Source organism: Lagopus muta, chromosome Z (assembly GCF_023343835.1).
Source record: "Lagopus muta isolate bLagMut1 chromosome Z, bLagMut1 primary, whole genome shotgun sequence".
Classification (NCBI taxonomy): domain Eukaryota; kingdom Metazoa; phylum Chordata; class Aves; order Galliformes; family Phasianidae; genus Lagopus; species Lagopus muta.
Window position 1 is genome coordinate 30,476,193 of NC_064472.1, and position 17,987 is coordinate 30,494,179.

Here is a 17,987-nt window from a genome sequence, read left to right on the forward strand (position 1 = left end):
TAATTATATTAACAAAGAAACAAACTAAAATCCCATACTGAACCATAAAATACAAAGCAGGGCTTAAGCTGTACTGCAATACATTTTGCTCAGAGATACTTACATGAAATATTCTCAGATCTTTGTCAACATTATTTTAGCCATTATGATACAGTAATCCTTTAGAAACTATTATTCCTGCTTATGTGAGAACTGATAGTAAAAACTGCATTTTTAGTTAACAGTGAGACTTAGCTGTTAGTTTCTACTACAGTGTAAAATATATTTCCTCTGAAGTTTACACTGTGATCTAGCTCTCATTTAAACACAAAACATCATCATCATTACTATTACTGTAGTTATTAGATGTCTTCTTTATTATCTCTCTAGTTTCATCTGGATCACAAATTTCTTATGATGAGATGTAGACATAAATGACAACAAATATGTTATGGCACTGTACTGATTTTAGAGATACAGAGAGAAAACCTCAACTTAATGTATTTTATTTTTGCTATGTTTTCCCAAGCTAATAAAATAAAGAAATCCAACGAAACACCATAAACAGATGCAAGAGTTTGTGTGAGCCAGTATACCATATTAAGCAGGATGGAATATTTCTTGAGGTTGTATATATTAATAAAATTAGATAAAATGATACAGAGTAAGGGTTCTTTTGTTCCCTTTATCTTATTCTTAAATAACTTTGTAATTATTAGGATAACTTTTGACAATAATTTAACCCTGTGTTTAAGGAAATTGTTTCTGGCTCACATACTGCATCTATTCTCTCACTACACTAAAACCTTAATAAATAGGTTACATTTAGAGATATCCATGAGCTGTTTCTCATGCACCTTATTTCCAGAATTATTCATTCAGAAGAACACTTAAATGTCTTTTGCAACAATTATTTAATAAACCTAATACTCAAATACCTACAGCAAGTACATATCAAATAACTAAAAAAATTCTTGAAACCTTTTTCCAATGGAACTTTTGTTAAAAAATAATTCCAAATAGAATTGTTACACAAGATTTATCACATCAACTCTGTCTACACTCTAAAAATCAATAGGGTTGACCTCAGAAGAAAATATTATTGCCAGTAATCTTTATCAGTTGCATAATGGTGAAGATGTCAATAACACAGAAACAGAAAACACACCTCACCACAGCATAATTATATTACACAGATCCCTTGGTCCATCTTTTCTTTCCAAGAAATAAAAAATAATAAATGAATTAATTAAATAAATTAATTAATTCAAAAGGTGATCTAACAAAGTAGCAGATAAAAAATTGTATGTTTCTCAAGCAGTAGATTGTTCAGACACACAAGGACAGTAAAGAAAAGCACACAAGTTGATTCTGTGGATTAAGCAAAGTTAGTAGCAGAAGCTTTTGGACTCCATACATAATTTATGAAGAGGGAGAAAAAGAAGAAAAATGGAAAACAAAGCAATCAAGCAACCAAACAAAAAACATAAGCTTGTTAAAGAATATGAGGCTAAGATTTATGTCACTTCAGCATGTACCAATACGTACATGTATATGCATGTTGTGATAAGATTTTCAGAATATCTCCAAGATATAATGTTAATCTGATAGTTAAGCAAAAGTGCTGACTTCATGGAGATCTCTGATAGCTTCTGATACAATTAGTCTGAAGTGAAAAAAATCCTTGTCTTCAGAAAAGAGGAAAATACTAGAAACAACACTGGAATATGGATAACCACAGTTGACATTTCTAAACAAAGGGAATCGTGCAATGTTCACATTCTTAGATTTCTGAAATTGCAGTGTATTTACCAGCTAATTCTTCACCTCTCACCCTTTATTAGGAAATACCTAATAGTTGTATAACATGGAAAAATCTCAATTTTAACCATTTCTAAGAAAAAGAAATTAATGACTCCTTCCATGTCTTACTTAAAAGTCATGTGAATTCCTATCTACAGAGGAAGAGTGATCATCTTCAGTAAAGGTAAGAAGAAACAGAAAGTCCAGGTATGAGCTGATTCCAAAATACCAAATATACCTGCCTTCTGCAGGGAAGAATTATAAAAAAAGGGGAAGATGGAAAACACGAGGAACTTGGGAAAGGCCTCCACAGTACAGAACAAAGCTAATCCTGATCACAACTGAGGTTGGATACTTTCTAGTTTACACTCTTTTGTCAATATGATAAAAGAAACAGCAGAAGCTTCTCTTCCACACCTATAGAAGCCTGAAAAAATCCACAGCTGATAAGGAAAAATGAGCGATGTACATGGTGCAAAATGCTGCTGCATGTAATACAAATTTCATGTTTTTCTAACAGTCTTACAACAAATAATATAGAGAGGGTGCTCAATGGGAAGAGATCTTAAAATAAGAGAAGTATTATCGAAGCTGCTCAGGAAATGACTTTATTCTAGATTTTTATATACATATATATATATGTACACATATGTACACATATATATAAAGGTACTGGGAAAAAAAAATCATCCCTAATTCATTCTAGTCAGTGGCATCCTGTATGGGACACGGCATTTTCATTTCTTATAGAGTCTTTAGAATAAATGCTTGGGAAAAAAAAGAAAAAAAAAAAAATTGTATACAAAGGCTACTGCACTTTGTTCTAAAAATGTAGAAGAAAACAATTTAACCCAGCTTCCAAACTATTCTTCTTTTCTTCCATGTAACACCTTTTATATACTACTGATCCAATTCTCAATGAATAAATGAATTTTGTAGAACATCACATCATGAATATAGGGAGAATGATTAAGAACACTTGGTTACTCATGTTTTGTTCCTTTTGTTCTTGAAGGTTTACACTTGCAGACCAGTTGAGGCACTTGACTAAACAGTCTCCACCCTCACTAGCTGATTCAAGGAATTGTCATAAGATACTGCTTAACAGAGAAGAGAAAGGGGAGTCAAATCAATTACATGGACCACATCGGACTATCTGGAACTGCAAAAACAGACAGATGTATTTCTGCAGCTTTTTAAGTTTGGATTTGTAAAAAATTCAAGACTAGAATTTCAGCTATGGAGAAGAGCCATTGGTGAATATTTTCTTCATATAAAAAAATGCCAAGTTCAAAGAACAATTATGCTTAAAACTGCAGTTGTTGATAAATTATCCAAAGAAAAACACGGGGTTTATTATCCAAAGAAAAACACATTTTTCTTTGTGTGGCTGACCAGAACATCACATTGCAGTCACCACAGCTTTCAGCATTCAGGAGTCACCATTGCTGAAAGGCACTTACCATTGCCTCACTGTGCCTTCATCCACTGTTATGTCTTCTCAAATGTTTAGCAAGCATCAGTGAATGTCAACAAGTGCAATTTTTCCACATGGAGGAATTCAATTACACACAATATACACTTCCACATCATATGCCATTGGACAGGCTGCCCCTCTGCTGCCATCTATCGTACAGCAACAAAATGTGATGGAATACTGGAGGGAAGGTTATATCTCTCCTGACATACTACCATCATCTGCCTCTGATGTCATGAGACAAAATAATAAAATAGGAGGTATTATTCTCAGAGCAGCGCTCTTTTAGTAACTGTCAAAAGCAAAACAAAAAACAAATACTTCTTTAAGGAAATCTAGATAAAGAAAAATACCAAAATAAATTTCAATATATGATCATGATCTCAAATAAGACAGTGCTCCTTATCATTTTCTGGTTCTTCTAAGAGATTTGAGGATGCCACCTAACCATGTCAAGGCTGCAGTAAGGAAAGGGAAAGCAACACATTCAGACACACACAGCTTGTATGAATTCTCTCCTTTGAAACCTTTCCATCAAGAACTGAAGTTGCCATTTAGCTTTTTCTGATACCAAATCACAGCATCTTCTTTTCAGTGTAAAGCAACATCTTTTAAGAGGAAGTCAACACACTATACTGTAGGGTTTTTTTTCTGTCATTTTCAAGCAACGTGATACCTGATGTAATATATATTTTTACATACTTCCACCCAAATGGAGAGTAATTTAGATCTTGTTTTATTGTTGCTAGCACTTTTATAGCCACTCATAGCTGTTCTCCCTTATAATGATGAGCAGGTATTGATATTATGTTGTATTCAAATTCTGATGAAGTATAGGAACAGGCTTCAAGGTTAATACAAAGTCTACCAAAATAATACTTTTAGAGTGGATATAAAAAATGCTACTAAAGATGTTCTGAAGTAACAGCTGCTTGAAAGTAAGTAAATAACTAAATATTTAGACTTGAAATAATTATGATATTAAATCCAGTTATAAAGGCTTTCTTTTTGCTAATAATAATTTTAAAAAAAAAAAAAAAAAAAAAAAAAAAAAAGCAGGAAGAGTGAGGAGAATGGGGAGCTGAACTACTTTAGATACTGTCCCGTATCGCACTGGGCCTGCCAAGACTAAATGTCTTGAAAGGCAAGGAGAGATACATTTTAAGACTGTAGGAGAGAAAATGCATCAAAGCTAGAGGGAAGTTACTTTGCTTGACATACTCCCACAATGACTGTTAAAATGCTGTATGAGAATCTAAAAATCACTTAACTTCTAGATTCAGAGTATATGCAATTGTTTTTATACCGTTACTTCTGCAATAATCTTAAGAATGACAGCTCCCTGAAGACTAGCTAGTGTACACTTCCAACCTGCTGCCACCAGAGGACCTTTACTCAAGTTGCTCACCTTAAATCAATCATCATAAAGCAATTGTTCTGTCACCTACAAGAAGTTCACCAGGAGGTCATCTGGACACTCTGGAAATATGAGTTTACCTTATGCACTTTCAATAATAGCTAGAGCAGCTAAAAAGTTCCACATTCCACTGTATTTACAGAGAAGGCAGAAACTGTTTCACTCGTCCTGAAACATTTTTTTTCCTCACCAACACATCTTTACACTGTGAAAAAAAAGATTCCGGGAAGTGTTATAAATGTTTCGCAAATGATTCAGGTAATCTAAAACCAAATAAAGCAGCACCAAGGAGGAAGAGCAATTTCTAGACAGCCATTGTGTACAGCTCTCATTTTCAAATTCAGGAGCAGAGCAAAATGCACCATATGCACCAAAAAGTCTCATCTACTTTATGAAAAGACTTCCTAAAACATACTGAAGAAAATAGCTTAAGCACACATCCTGCTCTTCATATCAAGATAAGAACAAAGTAGCAGACTAACATTTTCCAGTCACTGTTAATAGAAAATAGATGTCTGGGCCTATAAAATGCACCTTTCATTCAACTTGTAAGCAACATTATCTCATGTACCTACAATTGGAATCGTTTTAACACAATATTCTTATTAAAAAAAAAAAAAAAGGAAAAAAAAAAAAAAAAAAACCACTTCTCATGTTGCAAACAGACATGAAGAAAAGTCTCCAGACATCTCTCTAAAACCTTAATTTCACATATCAGTACAATGCAAGTGTGCATAACACGAAAAGTCTAATACAATTGCAAACAACTTTAATGTACTTAAAAGCATCATGGCATTTACAATAAATGTAAAACATATTAGCATTTTGATCAATTTTATATCCTTCCCAACAGATTTTTTTTAAAATCAATTTTATAAACCAGATTCTTCAGTTTTCACTCATGTAAAATATTCAGCTGGAGCTTAAGATTATGAAACATAGATTATATTTGTCAATATATAAGTATTAACAAAGTTAATAGTAAAGCAATAGAATGAAGAAAAAAAAAGATTTATTTTACAACAGTATTCACTCAGTAGAGCATATTAATACAATAGAATAAAAACATAAAAGAAACAGGAGCATGTCTGCAAATATTGACAGTAAATGGAAAAGGATGCATTATTCCATGCCCATATTGACCATGAAAGTAGTAATTTCTAGGAAAATTCATATTTACCACTATTTTCTCTGTTACTATTTTATTATGAAACTTACTAGAGAAACTACTAGAATGGAAAAACTGAACATCAGACATCTAAAACTAAGCTTTTAGCTAAGAAAGCTAAAAAGGCCCTCCTGTTATCCCTTCACTTTGCCTAATCTAACGTGCACATTTCTTTTTTTTAATCTTTGTTATTACAGTTACAAACACTTAATTTCTGTTCGAGAATTATTTCATCCCTGTTTGCTGGTTATTTCCTATCAGAATTTTAAATCCATCTGTTCGCTACTATTTTTCATAGCAACTAAAGATATAAAAAAATGTATAGATAATATGCACTCCTTGTCAATACCTTCTGGCTTTTGTCATTACACTGTCACCACTGTGACATAAAACACCTTCTTAATCCATTTTTGTTAGGAATATAAACCAGTAAGGCAAAATAAATTAAAAGCTCTTAAAAAACTTCTAACACTAACAACCTTATAAAGTAAGTGTGGTTAATAATAATAACAATAATAATATCCAAAGGCATGTAAATAGACACACCTCAAACCACCCCACCCCCCCACTCTTTTTTTTTTTTTTCTTCTTTTAATTAAAGATATTTCCATGGTGTTTTTTTAAATATACTTTTTTCCCTACTTTCCTCTCTCCAGCTAGTTTCCCCAAAATGCCTAGGGCTACTAATGACAAAATAGAACCTGCCTTCATTGAGTATAGATAACTAAACCTAACCCTAAATTACTGAATCTCTCATAAATGGCACTGTTAAATTTGTATTTGATGCCAATAAGACTGTGCTACTTACCAGGTCTCCAAAGTGATACTAAATCAATTAGTTTCTAAGTATGTGGGCTTCACATAATAATATGTTTGAACACTAAACAAGATCTGCACTCATGGAACATATCATTATCCCTTTCCAAAATGCTGAACTGGCCTGTTTTCCAATTTAGCCAATGATATCATAGTTGTTCCAACCTGCTACAGCATTCTGAACCTATGGAATTAGTATCCATGCACATTAGAGTTATTAATGCTGCACTAGTTTTTAAAATAAGATTTAGAAATCAAGCTAACTAAACTGTGTACTACATATGATATTTATCACATTTTTTAAATAGTTTTTGCTGTCAAGTGTTGTGTTTGTGTACTGTCAGTTTCCTCAATACAGGTTTGTATAACAAGTAATAGTTTATCTTTTTTGTTCCATCACAGTTCACCATCACAAAGCTTGATGTACTATGCGATTAATATTAAAATAAACAGTGACTTTACCAGCTTCAAGTTCAAGCAAGTAAGTTCAACTTTCTTAGTAAGGATTGCTAAAATAAGCACAGGTTAGAGGAATTAATCATTCATTCCTGCAGATTGCTAATATATTTCATCAGGATACTGTATGATTTGAATAACAAGAACAATTGCATAATAAAACACATTACTGCTGATATATGTAATTTTATCAACTTTAAGATGTAATTGCTGTCACAAGAGGTCCTTTGTGAAGTTCCCTCATGTTTCTACTGAATCAGTCTAACCTGATTTAACACTTTCCTTTATCAACAATTACAATCAAGATTCTACATACCTATATCAAATATAATGCATATCAAATTAATTGCCACAATTTAACTCAGATCATTTTATCTAATAGCAAGGAGTAATTACAGCAAAAGTAGAATATGTGCGAAGGTGCTTTTCATACAGATAACAAAGAATTGCCAAGTGATATCCCTAGATTTACAGAAAACCTGGAAGACAAACAGTGAAGACCATGCTCTGAAATAATAAAGCCAAAAGCATGCTGTGATTCAAACTAAACTCAGCAATGTAGGTCATATGTAATTAGACAAATATATTTAAATATTTATTTTTTTTCCAATGATATTGTTAAAATAGATACTTTATCAGTTACTCAGTATCATACGCTGCACTGTGGGAGACTACCTAGCATAACAAAAAGCTTAACTTAATAAACTTCTCTGCAGTCTCAAAACAGTTCATGAAAATTATCTGAATTACCTGGATATATTATTTTAATGCTTTGCCCACAGGGAGCTCAACATAGCAATATGCCACTTCAAAATTTTACTTCCTCAAAGAAAAAAAAAAAAAAAAAAAAACCCTCTGCTTTTACATGAATGATAAATTTATAGCTTTTAAATAATAATGATAAGATTTCTTACTAAGCTAAGCTCATCAGGTATTTTCTGTGTCATAAACGTTACTATAAATTACCCAAAAAGTACTGTGATGTGAAATGAAATCACCCTGATTCAGTGCCTCAGAACTTATAGCCTACACTTCGTAATTATTTCTAGCTTGAAGTTTATAAATACCTGAAAGCAACTCTGAACACTGTCCTTCTCCCATTGCTGATCTTAGGCATTTCCGCTCCTGTCACATGAATTTACTAAATAAATTTTGTCCAACTAGCTTCACTGATGTGAAAAAAACTGTTTCTTTACTTCACAAAGAAAAGCACTTTATTTGACCCTAATTAACTTTTACTTCTGGTGACATTTACTAGCCATGACTGATGTTGAACCATATCTGAGAATGTAACACGAATTTCACACCGAGATGCCTAATAAACATTAATTCTACACGTGTTTAACCACTTCTAGTGACAGATTAGATGAAAAGTAAAAGCATGACACGTTAGACTAGAGTTGTACAGCCTAGAGTAACCCACTTATTATCCTACTGCACTGTAAAATGATGCAGATTTGCATGAATTTGTAAAGAAGTAAGTTTCTTTCATTCAAATTCATATTGCCCCCAGAAAAGGTACAATAAAACATGAAGTATTCAAATCCAAGTCCATTTGGCAGGAATACATTTAAAAAATGCTGAAATGTTATTGATTCCTTCTGCTACGCTCAAAAAACCTGACTCAACTGTATTTCTACTGACATAACACAAAGGTTTTATTTAGATATTAGCAAGCACGAGCAAATGTTCTTCATTGACATACTTCTCATCTCTATTTCCTCCTTCTACCTAGGAAACAGTTAATTCTCAATACTGGCACTAGCTGTTTCCTGCAAGAGATGCAGCAAATGTCGATAAAGGGTCCACTGTCCCAAGGGAAATAATGCCTGCAAAAGTTCTCTTCCCTAGACGAAGATACATTTAGTGGTAAATAACACCTAACAGCAGACACATCATGACATGCCTCTGTTTGATCTTTGTACTTTCTGTCAGCTTTACTGCTCAGCTCAATCCTACTGCCCATGAGCCCCTTCCAAATGAGTTCACCCTTTTGTTTCCCCAAGATCTTCCTCCAAATATCGAAAAAAAAAAAAAAAAAAAAAAAAAAAATCAGAACTTTTGGGTGTGTTCCACAAAAGAACTTAGAAAACAGTGCTGTTTTCTGGATCTGCCATCCTCATTAAAAGAAAGGGAGGAGGGAGAGGGGGTGGGAAGAAAAAAAGAAAAGAAAAACGAATACATTTTACACATATAAAACTTCAAGAGAAAAAGGTAACAAATTCAGAGATATGAACTAAAAAACGCATACATCTGAAAGCACAGCATATTTATAGTCCACTCACATTTCACCTTATACTGCATGCCCTGTCACCTGGCATTACTTAGCAAGCCACAGTGCTTCAGACCTCTCCTGAGGGTGCATCTCTTTGTTTAGGTTTTGTCTATAAGCTAACACGTACCTATACTCAGACTAAGGTAGACACTACACAAAACATACCCAATTCTTGACCCAAACATTCATATCTAATATATATGTATTTTTCTCATAAGAGATAAGCAAACCACTTCATGCACTTTTTCCACTGGAAATAGTTCAAGTTACAACAACCAAGTTCCTCTCTGACCAGAACAGTGTGAATTAAGAGCATAAACCACACACACAAATACACACACACACACACACACATATATATATATATGTACATACACGTCTATGTGTGCATGCGTTTGTGTGTATATGCCATGAACACAGGGTCAGAAACCGAGCACGGAGCATTTACTTACTAATGCAGTCCGCTCGGACCTCTTTGGAAACCTGAAGGAGTCTCCGCTTTCCCTCCTGCCAGTCAGGCGCCGGGTTGTGCCCTTAGTCCACACAGGCCCCGAAGGAACTGTAAAGAGAGAGAAGCACATGCCACATCAGGCAGGTCTGTTTTGGCGGGGTCCAGCGCCGCTGCCTCTCGCTTCTTAGGGGTATCCCTGCTTTCCGAACAGACTCTTGCAAAAGAGTCATCTTTCCCAAGATTTTTGTTTTGTTTTGTTTTTCCTACCATCGATTTTTAAAGCCCTCCCGAGGCTTCTGCGCCCTAAAATTTGCTTGGGGACTGGCGAGGAGCAGAGAGGGTAGATACCTACAACTCTCTCCGATGAGGCCGGCAGAGAGAGAGCGAGGGATAGGAAAGAGGGAGGAGAGCGGCAGCGAGCGAGGGTTGGGGAGGGGGAGGGGGGTGCGGGCGGGGCGGGGGGCGGCGGAGCGTCTCCCGCCGGAGGTGCGGTGTCGGCCCGCTCTCCGCGCCCGGCACCGCTGGCTGCAGGCAGGCAGGCGGCGCAGGGAGGGCCGGGTCGGGCGGTGCACTCCCCGCCGCGCCTCGCGCAGCTCCCGCTGCTCCGCCCGCTCACCTGCATTTCCTTAACGAGCCACTTGATGGCTGCCCGTCGCGGCCGCCCCCCGGCCCTGCCGCAACTTCGGCACCCGCGGAGCCACCCCGTCCGCGCGGAGCTGGAGCTGGGGCTGGGGCTGGAGCTGGGGAGATGCCGAGGGGCTGCACTGGGCAGGCACGATGTTGGCTCCTGCCTGCGGAACTTTCTGCCAGGAGGCTGGGGCAAAGGGGCGAGGGTAGGGGCACAGGGAGGGAGAGGCGAGGGCTGCGCCAGGCCCCCGCAGGTGATTGCCGCGGCCGCGCAACGAACCCGGGAGCGGGGTACGCTCCGCTGCCGCCTCCCTCCGGCGCTGCCTCCTCCCACCGCTCTCCTCGTCGTGCGCGAAAGGAGCGAGTGATCTCCTCGCTATTAATAATAATAAGTCCTATCCCCAGTTTCCTTCTCTCCCTGGGAAAACAATTAATAATGCATTAAAATAATGCACCTTTAAAGCCACTGGCTGGCAATAATAAAATAATAATATCACCACCACTTAAGGGATCGCTGCCGTGGATGTGGTGGTTAGGCACGTTTTCCTATCGTTCACGCTTAAGTGTGTGCACAAATTACCCCTCTGGTATTCAAAAGTCCCTTTCCCACTACCAGAGCAACTATCATTATCACCATCAAAGAGAAAAGCTTTCTCCAAAGCTGACTGGAGACACCTTGTCCCTGGGTAGCTGCTGTGGCTGGACTGCAAGGAGAACTTCCCCCTTCCTCCCCTTCCTCCCCTTCCCTCCCTTCCGTTTGCCCCAAACCAATCTCGTCTCTTCTCCTCCTCCTCTGCTTATTTCGGTGGGTTAAGCATAGCGTTTGGCCCTTTTAGTGTTTTCCCTTCCGTTCCTCCCTTGACGATAGTTTGTGTATTTTAAATAAAGATTTCATTCTGCCAACCCGCAGGAAGCTTTTAACAAGATGCAGCTGAGCGTGTCGATATCTTATATCTTTTTACTGCTGCTCCGGCGTGTACATCAACTCCAAACTCATTTCTTTTCTTCTTCTCCTGATACTGTAGCATCTCAGAGACGGCGGCGGCAGCAGCAGCAGCAGAGCACCACTCCCGGGGGACACTTTTACTTTGCCCTCAAAGTATCTCCCAGCAATGAGAACGTCTGAATCCCCCACCCCCCCTTCACTACAGCAGAATGCTGGGGTGTTTGCTGCAAGATTCCCAGTCCCACTGACATCAGTAAGATCTGGGAGCAGACGGGGTGGGGGTGGGGAATTTCTTTCTGTTAGAATACAGTTTTGTGTGCTCTATTTTTAATTAAGATTTTTCCAGAAATAGGATCCCATCGAGATTTAATTTACAAAGGTACCTCTAATGCTGGTCAATACTGTCTTCGAAGAGAAACATTTGCAATCCCTTGTCTCCCCTCAGCTGTGCAGAAATGCTCTTCATGGACTTTAAATCGTTTATGAAAGACTAGAAAAAATGTGTTGCTTTTTTTTGTTGTTTGTTTTTGTTGATGATGGTAGCTTTTGTTGTTTTGTGTTTTGTTGTTGGGGTTGTTTTGTTGTTTGTGGTTTTTTTTTCCTCCCTTCATCTGCATTAAAATACAGCTTTGTTCAGCATGCCGGTTATCTCTTATTGCTTTTTAAGAGACATATATAAGTGTATATTTTTTGCCTATCTGGATGGTTAGAATCAAGGTGTTTTCTTCCCGTAATTCACGTTTCTCAAACCTTAAATGCGTGGTTCTACCCCCTGGCACTCCGCGACAGCTGAGCCGCAGCCTCCTCTTCATGCTAAGCCTCAAGCACGGGCCTGAACCCAACAAGAGACACAGAGCAGGCCTACGGTTCAGTCAGTGCTCTGCCAGGGGGGCCTGTGGCGAAGGATGCGAAGTGCAATCTCCTTCCCGGCCGCGGGGCGCTCCGCCTGCCTGCCCGCCGCAGGCGGATCAGCCCGCTGAGCGCCGTGGGCGAGCCGGGTGAGCGCGGGGCGCGGCAGCCGTGGCCGCAGCTGGTCGGAGCTGGTCGCAGGTCAGCGGGAGTAACCTGCCTCCGCCCCGAGAAGGGGCTACCAGGAGCTGCAGCTCCTAAACATGAAGGCATGGTCGCACATGTTAAGGCTTCAGCTCCGAGGTTTACCTGCCAGCTTAAAGCGTTACCCTTAAACGTGTAGCACAAGCAGTGGAGACCTCCTGCTACCCCTGGTGCTGAGCATCTCTGGTTTGTCTGGAAGATGCACTGCAGCTTAAGTTGACCTATTTTGTAGCGTGAAGATTTATGTTCAGAAAAAGATAAAAATAAAAATAATAATATAGAAGGAAAATCTCCTCCACATTAAAAGAAAAAAAAAAAATTAAGTGTACATATACAAAAGGGGAGAAGGCAGAAGTATGTGCCTATCATATTACACACCTTTATTGAGGGACAATGTAACATAGTGAATGAGAAATACTTACTCCCAGGGCTTTTTTGCCTTTGGCAGAACACTAGAAATACTGCTTAAATTTTCAACTACATGTCATCACTAATGTCTTCTTTACTAATATAAAACTTCTGATTTTATCTATATGGTCAAACGCTGTCAAATACAGCATAGAAAATTAGACTAAGTTTTCTAACATTTAACGCTCCTTGAAAAATTGAAATTGTATGTCTTTCATTCCTCTACTCCTTTTGATCTTTGGCTTTTCCCTTTTGTTTGTTTATTTCCTTTGACTTAGATATCTTTTTCCAAGCTACTGTATCTCATTTCTAGCTCTACTGCAAATTTCTTCACAAGAGCAAATTCTACAGTTTGTGTTATAATAATATACTTACCTTTCCTGAGTGCCCGTTTTTAGTGCAATTTAACATCCTCAGTGATCACTTCACCATTACTTATACGCAGACAGAATGAAGCACCTGTTCTGCATCCAATGCATTACACTGTGCTGTTTTAAGTTTGTGAAGGGTGAGATGAATTCAAGATTAGAAAACGTTATAAAGGTGTTTGTGTGAGAACAAGTCTGAAAATCCACGGAAGGGAAAAAATCAAGCAGGACCAAATGAGAAATAAAAATAAAATGTTCCAAACATTAGAGTAGGAAAGAAAAAATATATTTTTATCACATCACGAATATTAATAAAAGCTCCAAGCTTCAGCATGTGCCAGGTTCTATTCAACATATCTGTCATGAGAAATAACTAAGTTGAACCTAGAGGTAGTACTTTACGTGTATCTAAACAAGAGACAGCATTAAACGTTATTTGTGCATTTGCTTTAGAAATTAGCTTAAATATCAAATAATCTATTTTGTATAGCACCAACATCTCTTTGGGGGATTGTTGTTGTTGTTATTATTATTATTATTATTATTACTGTTATTATTATTACTATTATTTTGAAAGGCAACAGTGATGAGTGTGGCTGAGGTTGGACGTTAAAAATGGTGACAATGAAGGTAGTGCAAAGGAAACAGGAGGCCTAGAAAAACTGCAGATCTGACAGTTTTAGGGTACAGAATGAGATCTTATTTTACTTCTCCCTTTAGGTCTGGTCTCAGTGGGCACAGAGACTTTTAATTTTTTTCCCAAACAACTGAGATAACTCAGCCTTGTACTTTTTGTGGAGCATCTCCAAAGGAAAACCATAGATATTCTGGCATGACAAGTATTAATAATCACAATGAACAAACAGAGATTGAATCATGCCACCTCAAAATAAAACTCAGGAAACAATAAAAGAGGTATATATGTGGAGAAGAACACCATAAGATATCTTTTGTGAAACTCCTCTTGATCAGGTTTTTTTTTTCTAGGACAGAGTTTAGCATCTCCTGCAATGAAATGAGAAGATGACCCAGAAATCTGTGACCAGCTGGAATTTAAAAAGGACAATTCCTTTTTTTTTTTTTTTTTTTTTAAAAAAAAAAAAAAAAAAAAAAAAAAGACGTGCCTTCGGGCAGCTCGGAAGCCATGACAAAGCTCCATTAGCATGAACTGTGTGGCTGTAACTTCCCTAATTCACACTTGTCAGAACTAAACACTAGGGGAGGACAGAAAGTGTTTAAAGGAACAATTATACAATAGCAGTATTAATAGCAGTCTTTCCTAACAGCCATGTCTCCAAGCAGACAGGTGAAAAGCTGCTAGTAAAAAGGTGATATATATTTTACTTCTCCATGTATGCAAAACATAACTGCCCACTGTTCAGATAATCAAAGTTTGTGTCTGTACTCTCCACACACTCCAAATTTGCATATGATAGGAGAAGCTAAGACAGAATTGAATACATATGCCCAAATTTGAGAAAATGGGAAAAATTTATCTGAGAAAGTGTTTCCTACATTTGGATTATATGATTCCTAAGCATCCTGCTGAAATACCCTATCATTTTCATTGCTGAAAATGGAGTTCATTTTTGTACAAATGAGTAGGCATGCATGCAGGAGCTTAAAATCTCATAGATAATATTATTTTTTTCCTGGAGAAGGACTGTAGCTCAGGGAATATGATTGAATATAGTAATAGGAATAAAAAAAAAAAAAAGAAATTCTTTTGTTTTAGAAGAGTCATGTTTATTATATTAACTACACTCATTTATAGATCAACAATCATGTTTCCAATTGAAAGTATTTTAAAAATATTAGTGATACTTCTTGTATTTGCCAGTGTCCTAGTTCACACTAAAATGTTATACACAACTTTTTTTTTTTTTTTTTTTTTTTTAATCAAAAGGCAAAATGGATCTTTGGATGCCAAATACTTGGAAGGTATTTTATCCCTGCATGAATGAATGCCTTAGTTGTGGGGTTTTTCTTTGTTTTTTAATTATTCTCTTCATTTGTTAGCAGGCTCATGCTGCATTAAGGGATTTCCTTTATTTTTAAGAGCATCAAGTGGAAATCTGGAGCATTTAAACTGAAAAGCCTATGTCAGAGTGCTTGAATTTCACAATCTAAATCTGTTTCCCCTTGTGTCTCTCTCCCTCCATCACTATTTGCGCACCTATGTTTCAGTTCATAAATATGCTGCCCCTTGTTCATCTCACTAGCTAAAGAACAGAACACTTCAATGTAATTTTACTGAGCACACTTATCTTCTGTAACCACATGCTTAATTGTAGCTAAACGGACACATTAAAAAGGGAAAATTCCCTTCAAATGTATGGGTCAAATTTGGTTTCTAACTGAAAGATCAACCTCAGAGTAAATGTGAACAACTATGTACTCAACATCAGTGTATGCCTATATATTCTTCATTTGACTGAAAAATCTGACATTAGATCTGAAAGACTGTTTGACCAGATCACAAACCTACTTGTGTATCAAAATGTTCATACAAGCAGTGAAAATTTCTGCAGATTTCAGTGTGCATCAAAACATGAGTTGAAATTTTATAAGCTTGCGCTTCGTTATGGATCCAGATTCTAAATTTCAGTAATTAAACGACCACTTCTATTTCTGTTGAATACAGAAATAGTGTTATATTTTCCCATTTGATTTAGCAATAACAGTTTTGTCCTCCAAATGCATAACCTGCTCTCTGTTACAAAGCAGGAGAGTTAGTAATTGTTTGACAAGTGTTTCATTAATCCACCCACGGATATTTTGTTTTGAGTTTCTTATGTACTTGGATTGCAACAACTCATTGTTGCAAGACAGCTTACTTTATTCTGAGATGAAAAAACAAAAATCTGTTTTCACCTTAAAACAACTTTTTTAATTAATTCATGCAATATATGTCTTGTTTTATATCCTTAACTAAAAAGAAGACAATTATTAAAAATGAAGAACTATGAGGATGAGAGAGCAAGGTGATAGTGCAGAGGGAAAAAATAGAAAGAAAAAAAAAGATAACCAATGACAGAACTGCTCAAGGCAGATAATTATGTACCTTGTGATAATGATAATAATAATAAAAAAAAAATTACAATTCTTTTAATAATGACCTTCATTCCTACTACACTGATGATTTAAATTCAGAAAAATCTTTGGGTTATGTCCCTTGAGGAACACGTGTCAGATAAGTATGTATTTTCTTATTTGTGACCTAGCACAATATATGCAGTCTTTTTATACATTAAATCATATCTTCATGAAGTGTGAAAACTTTTCCTTCTTCTAGACCCATCACCTCATTATTTTTATCTTTTCATTTTAGACTTTAGTGAATATATCTTTAATTCTTCCACAAATTCAAACAACAAAATCCTTCAATTTGAATCCATATGTCAAGACTACAAAATTTAAATGTCCAGTACATTGCTTTTGAAAAATACTTCATTATTTTCAATACAAAGTAATGGAAGAATAAAGGCTTCAGAGAAAATAATTATTTCAGAATCAAAAGGGTATTTGTCAAAAACAATTCGTATTTTCTGGAGAAAAGGAATGCTTATTCTGCATAATTTAATTTTTAGTGAAAAGCTAATCCACTTTAGATTTTGTTTTTCCTAAGGTCCAATTAGCCTTCAATAGACTGTTTAAATTAAGATTTATGCTCACTTTTGTGCTTTGTATTGCCTCTTGCAACTCTAATTGGAGGCAGAAGTATTTATTGTGCTTTAGCTTCCATTATAATATTCATTACATAAATAGAAGGATATCTGCAGATAAAACACCATTCTTAGACTGTGGTATTTTTCAGGAACAAGCTGTTTATAGTGCTTAGGCTTGAATTTTCAGTTCTGGCTAAAAACTGTACCCCAAACTCATAATATAACTTGTAGTTAATGTATGTACCCTCAGATGAATGTAACAGTCACTTCTTGTTTATGGAAATAACTTTCCTACAAACTTGTTTTCATGATTCAGCAGTCTAAAAGTCTATGATTTGCAGTACTAGATCTATCAGCAGTGAAGGGAAATTTGGGTCAAAGTGAAATTTTATTGTAGAAAGGATAGGCGAGAGGAATTGCACAGTCTAGGTCTGAATGATCAGTATTTCCAGCAATTTGCTATGACATTAGAAAAGTGATACAGTTTTGCACAGCTATACAGTGCCAGTACTGGTGTTGGCAAACATAAAGCCGATGAAGAAACATTAAAGCCTATGGATGAACAAAATTAAATCTAAAGTGACACTGCTGTTGGGAAAATATTGCCTGAGAAAGCAATATTTTAAAATGTGGTGCAGTCTGCATACTCAATAAAGTGTTTTCAAGGTTTTATAGGAAAAATACTATAAAGATCTGCTAGAGGAAAAAAATATATATATTTTAGAAATATTTTAAAGTTATAAGTCATTAAATATTTCAGAAGATGAAAATGTCTACTTTTTGGACAAAGTTCCATGTTAAAATTTCTTGTCAACCCTCTCTGTAAATATAATCTCAAATACAGATACTCTTTGAAAAGGTAAAACTCACAATCTTACCCAGCCATTGCAGTATTTATTGATTGCTCAAAGTGAAGTACATACATTTTTAAAACTGTGGATTGACAACTGCAAGAACAGGGAAAAAAAAAGAAGTAAATTAAATTATTGTAAATCACAGAATCACAGAATCACAGAATTGTAGGGTTTGGAAGGGACCTCCAGAGATCATCGAGTCCAACCCCCCTGCCAAAGCA

At 36.4% G+C, this 17,987-nt stretch overlaps 1 protein-coding gene across 9 annotated transcripts in view; it reads right to left on the reverse strand.

The window, feature by feature from the left end:
* Nucleotides 1–10,224, reverse strand: part of PTPRD (protein tyrosine phosphatase receptor type D) — a 1,217,200-nt gene extending 1,206,976 nt beyond the window's left edge. For all 9 annotated transcript variants that reach the window (XM_048930990.1, XM_048930989.1, XM_048930988.1 and 6 more), the window contains exons 1-2: nt 10,195–10,224; nt 9,844–9,950 (exon numbers count right to left, since the gene is read on the reverse strand). The gene's annotated coding sequence lies outside the window, so the exon portion shown is untranslated. The remainder of the gene's footprint in view (nt 1–9,843; nt 9,951–10,194) is intronic.
* Nucleotides 10,225–17,987: the final 7,763 nt, after the last annotated feature.